General features: G+C 36.8%; 1 pseudogene; it reads right to left on the bottom strand.

Annotated features, from left to right (window-relative positions):
* Positions 1–2,778: 2,778 nt before the first annotated feature.
* LOC114044137 lies at positions 2,779–3,358 on the bottom strand (annotated as a pseudogene).
* Positions 3,359–6,206: the final 2,848 nt, after the last annotated feature.

Here is a 6,206-nt window from a genome sequence, read left to right as displayed (position 1 = left end):
TTAGTTCAGTCTATTTAATTGTAAAAATGGGGTAATAACCATACCTAGATGTTAAAATTGAACATATTGTGTGGGTAATGAATAAAGAGCTAATAATTAGGTAGAAAATGAAAATGAGAGGGAATGATCAATGGAAGGCATGGAGGTGATGGAATAGGAAGGAATGAGATGGAGAGAATGATAGAGGGGTTGGTTGAAAACAGAAGTATCAATTAAGGGGAAAGAAGATAGGTAAAATTAAAATGGGTTTTCAGATCTGGAATAGAAAAGATAAGGTAGCTCATAATGAATGACCTTGCTTTTTACAGTAAATTAGAACATCTTTTAAGAGAGCGGCAGTGCGGAGGAAGATGTTAGGGGCTGGGAGGAGAAGAGCAAGTTTGAAGTGTATGTTAAGGGAAGTTGGATGGAGAGTCAATTAAGAAAAAGAAAACATTTGCTTTATAACAGTAGGGATGAGGTTGAAATTAGATAACTTGAATTTGTTGTGAACTTTTTTTTTTTTGGAGGCAGTTGGGGGTAAGTGACTTGCCCAGGGTCACACAGCTAGTAAGTGTCAAGTGTCTGATCTGAGACCAGATTTGAACTCAGGTCCTCCTGATTCCAGGGCTGTTACTCTATCCACTGCACCACCTAGCTGCCCCTGTTGTGAACTCTTTTGACCCACTGGTGTAACATTCTCCAACAGTGCTTAGCAGCTTGGGAGCACAAATAAAGAAGGCAGATATTCAGGGGAAAGAAGGCAGGATCAAGAGAGTCAATGAGAGATTGAATTGGTTACCTATAGCAGGGGTTAGAAAAATACAGACCTCAAGCCAGAGTCTGCTGACTTCCAAACTATAGTGTCAACATTGTCAAGGCGGGAAAGTGAAGTCAAAGGAGGGATGATATATAAGGAGAACAGAGTAATGTAGAGACTAGAAGTTGAGATGAGGATGGAAAATAAGGGAGGAGGGAGAGAGAGAGAGAGAGAGAGAGAGAGGAGATTATGATCAAGGAGGAGGATTTTCTGAATTCCAGATCATGATATTGACACAACTATAAATGATGGTAAAATACATTCATATCTTTGGCTGAGCAGAGGAGCTTAATGAAGTTGGAAGCAGGGAGTCTGAGGGTACTCCAATGTATACCTTCAAGTCCCAAATGAAAAGACAGTGGTTATGTTAGAGAGAAAGACTCATCCAAAGACTAACCTTTTTGAGAAAGGAGGGAGGTACTTCCTGAAGACTGGTAGCCTGTAGGTAGATTTACTGTAGGAGGCATATATCTATTCAAAGAGATGTTGCTGATGTGTGGACTTCTCATAGACCATGGAAGAGAAGAAATGATGATTGAGCAGATTTCTTACTTCCTCTTGTGCTGTTTCCTTTCAAAGGAACTAACGGAAGGTAGAAGCTGTCTTTCTTAGGACGGAAGCCCACCAGATGTTGTTCTAAGATTAGAAGAATAGAGATATTGGGATATCATTGTGAAACAAAGAAGTGGGGAACTCATGAAGGGTTTTTGCCTTTGGGGAGACTAAGACAATGTAGAACCTTGGTTGTATGTGAATAATGCTTCTGCTTTTATTATATTTGATTTAATTGAATTAAATTTGTATAGATTCGTGATCTAGAGGACATAAAATCACAATGAAAGCATACATTGTCCTTGGAGAATGGGGGCCAGCTATGATATGACAGGATAATCCATACCAACCCTATACTAGTGTGCAAATCAAAGATATCAACTATGAAGAATCAGAGCCAAAGGGCACATTGAAGAAACTACCATAGAGCCAAAAGAGTTCTTGAGAGTTGTGGTTGACAATATAGATTTCCCATTCATTGTGAGTGATGGATTTCACAGGTAGGATGACCTCTTGTTCAATGGTATAATGAAGACTAGGTATTTGTCACAGGTGGTGGGGAAAAGACACACCCAAAAGATAGAGAATAGTGATGATATTAATTCAATTATGGAATTGAGGAGAAAGGGGAAAGTTTTGGGGAAAAGATAAGCTCCATAGTGATCAGGCTGAGCTTGCAAGGATCACAGGGATCTGATGGACCTGTCTAGCCATCAGGTAGAGAAGATGGGCCAGAGCTTGGAGAGGGGTTGGAGGTAGAGTTGTAAATTTGGGAGTCAATGCCAGCAAATTTTCTAATGATTTGATATTAAAGAGTTGTCATTTTACAGCTATTGATTTTGAGGAATTTAATGGATATCTCTAAAAAATTATAACCTCCAGATACATAGTTTTATAGAGTTCAAAATGTTTTGTGCACAATGTCCCATTTGAAACTTAGAATAAATCTATAATATAGGCAGGGCATATTATTATTTCCTCTCTAAAGTTGAAAAAAAAAACCCCTGAGGTTTAGAAAGGTTAAGTGACACGGACTTATTTAAATAGTGTATATTTTATCTACTGTGTTGATATCTTATTCACAAAAATAAATGTTGTTTAGTTATTTATAAAGACCAAAACTTGGGTTAGCTGTGATATGTCCTAATTAGCTAAGTACCCTCCCTAAACATAGCAATACTTTTATATGCATTCAGCTATATTTAATTTAATTTTATTTAAAAATTTTTAACATTCATTTAAAAAAATGAGTTTCAAATTCTTTCCCTCCCTCTATAATTTACCCCATTCATTGAGAAGGTAAGTAATATGATACCCATTATACATGTGAAGTCATACAAAACACATTTCTATATTAGCCATATAGCAAAAAAAAAGCAAAAAAAACAATGTAAAGAAAGTGAAAAACAACATGCTTTAGACTATGCTCAGAGTTCACAAGTTTTTTTTTTCCTCTGGAGGACATTAGTATGTAGTTGGAAGTCTCCAGTCCTGTAGCCCATTGCAAAGTTATTCCTTGTTAACTTTGACTTGGCACTATCAAAGGTTATCTGGTAGCCAGCAAGCCAGACTTCATAACCAAAAAATGGCTGACCCATGAATCGCAGGTCCAGTAAAAATCAAAGTCAGTGTCACAGCCAAGGTTTATGCCCATTTGTAAGCAGACTATTTTATCACTTTTCTTTCCTGTGTTTGGTGAGAAGGTAGTGTCAAATATCAGCTTCAAAACTTGGCAAATATGATTTTCAATTGTGATTTTGGTTTTCAGAGTGTTATCAATGTTCCATTTTTCTCTAAAAGTCAGACCATACTTACACAATTTATATTTAGTCTTCAAAGTTCCAGAAGCTTTTCCAGTGTCTGTATTAGATGAACCCGATGATGAGAATTCCACTCCACTGCAGGACTTTGTTTTCATATCCAGTTTCACCAATCCAAAAGCCAAATCTTTTGTTTAAGATCTCTGGCAGCTTTGCCAAGGCAAGCATATGATGGAGGAATATACATTATCGGATGCTGACAGTTTTGCAGGTATGATGACATGGTGAGGCAGAGGAAAGGGTCATCGTTTCTTAAAGCACAATAGTATTCTATTACAACCATATACAACAATTTGTTCAGTCATTCTCCAATTGATGGGCATCTTGACAATTTCCAATTCTTTGCCACCACAAAAAGAGCTTTTAAATATTTTTATACGTGTGAGTCCTTTTCCCTTTTCCTTTTATCTCTTTGGTATACAAACCTAGTAATGGTATTGCTGGGTCAAAGGGTATGCCCAGGTTGATAGCCCTTTGGGTATAGTTCCAAATTATTCTCCATAATTATATTTAATTTTAAAGTACAGCAAACCCTGTTGCAATAGAAGAACTTATTTCAGGTATGTTTTGTATGAATGTGTCAAGTTTAAATTCCCACAAGTTACATAACCTCTCCGAACTTTAATTTTGTCATCTGTAAAATAAAGCTAATAATATGCATACTAACTACCTCATAAGCATAGTGAAAGTTTATAATATGGAAAAATTTGTATTGTTTCCAATCAACTAATCAATCAAGTACCTAGTTCTGAGGATAGCTGGTTTTTAATAAATATTTATAGCCTGATTGCTCAAGGTTACACAGCTAACAAGTAAAGTAGCTGAGACTAGAATCTAGATCTGATGGGTTTTTTTTTGAAGTGATCCTTTCCACTTCACTATGTTGCCTCCCTGCTTTTTAAGTGTCATTTTTTATTGTATTTTATTTATTAATTAAAACTTAATTGAATAATAAGAAAAGATTAAGAAACATTATAAACTTATATATTAAAACTGAAGTATAAAATAAGAAAGAAAAAATGTCATGTGCACAGCAGAATGTAAGACGATTTGAAACTTATAGCAATAAATTTCCATTTTAAGAAAGCCTATATATTACTACTGTGCATTTTGTTGAGAGCTGTCCATCTTTTCTTTGCTTCCTTGTAGGGTTTCTTTTGTTCTCTGCTGTATACTTTTTATTTTGTTCCCTCCCCCCTTCCCCGCTCTAGGCTACAATTAAGCATGGTTATATTTATTTATAGATATAGATATATACATACACATATACATATATACACATACATACATACGTACATACATATATAAACATATGCTTTCCCTAACAGATTCTACTCTTAATTTTTATTAGTGCTAATTTTTATTTGACATATGCAAAACATATGTTTCAACAAATTAAAAGTGATTTGCCAAGCTTAACAATACAAGAGATCCTTAATGAATACGGGTTTGGAAGATGTTGAGAAAGTGGTTTAGGTACTCAGAAGCATTATTTATGATTCTAAGATCAATCATTTGTTTGAGTCTGTTCAAATTTCTGACTTCTGTTGAATCATAGAGAATTGCCTGGTTGGATGATGAGATGGCAATGTGATGCTTAGGCTGACCAGAGTTTGGCATCCATGGTCCTCAATAGGAAAGCTCAAAAGTAGCCCTTGTCTCTTGGATTTCCTTAGCAAATCTTTAGTTTATGTCAACAATGCTCCCTCTTTAGAGGATTATGGATGTAGAGCTGGAAGGTGCCTCAGACGTCATTTAATCCAACTCCATCATTTTACTGATGAGGAGACTAAAGCCCATAGAAGTTTAGTGACTTGCTCAGGTCTTAAAAGGAGTTGTGGGAGGAAGGATTTGAATCCAAGTCCTCCAGCAATAGAACTAGACCTCTTTCCATTCTACTGCACTTGAAATAAAATAGTGTACTAGTTCTACAAGAGAAACATTGAGAATAGAAATAGTAAATAAGGATTTCATTGTGAACTTTTGAATCTATTTTACAATATAATATGATATAATATAATTGATACGATATGATATAATATATGAAGAGTTTGTTAAAAATATGTTCCTTAGAGGCGACAGGCTTGTAGAAGAAAGAGTACTTATTCTTGGAGCCCGAACACATGTTGTTGAGTGTTGTCTTTGTTCCCTGTTGACTGTGACCATGGGGAAGTCATTTTTACCTCTTTGTGGTTGTTATTTGGGGCTAATGGTACTGGTGCTACTTATCTCAAAGGGTTGTTGTGAGGAAAGTGCTTTGTAAACCATAGAGTGCTATATTCTACTATACATGTGAGTGTAATGGACTTAGCACATGTCTAGACCATCTAATTTGGTGTTGCTCATGTGGAAGATACTAGGGACCTGCTTCCAGGAGACTAGAGGAATCTATGGACCTAGCACATAGTTGGAAACAATTTGATTTTCAATTTTTCAATTAACTGTGTAGCTGGCACACTCAGTGTCTTGAAAATGGCCTACTCAGTATCTGGGGGGGCATTTGCTACCTTCATGACTGAGGCTAAAGAGCTCTTCCATTCACACCAAGTGGTAAGAGGTGGGGGCCTGAGGACTCCCTCTTTCCCATCCACATTCATTTGCCATGTGACTCCAAGAAATGGTTTCTTGTTTTTGGACTTTATGTTTATTTTTTCTTTCTATCCTAGATGTAGGGAGTAAAATCTCCAATATTGCCCAGGTGCTTAAGATGAGCCATAGGAATCTGGGAATCTAGGAATCCAGGCAAGATGCTGCAGGTAGCCAAGCAGTGGCACCCTGACGGCACTCTAGCATAGCAGAAACTAGGCACTTCTAGTTTTGGACTTCAATTTACTGGGACTAATTAGTGGGACTAATGTTGTGTAGAATTTGAGCTAAGATGTGAGCCTAATCTCATCTCAAACCACCCATTAACCCATCCCCATCCCTAAAGACTGGTGTGAGTGTGTGTGTGTGTGTGTGTGTGTGTGTGTGTGAGAGAGAGAGAGAGAGAGAGAGAGAGAGAGAGAGAGAGAGAGAGAGAGAGAGAGAGAGAG

Source organism: Vombatus ursinus, unplaced genomic scaffold (genome assembly GCF_900497805.2).
Source record: "Vombatus ursinus unplaced genomic scaffold, bare-nosed wombat genome assembly UNPS02014772.1, whole genome shotgun sequence".
In the NCBI taxonomy this organism is placed as follows: Eukaryota; Metazoa; Chordata; class Mammalia; order Diprotodontia; family Vombatidae; genus Vombatus; species Vombatus ursinus.
Note: the sequence above shows the minus strand (reverse complement) of the source record. Positions and strands in the feature narration are given on the sequence as shown.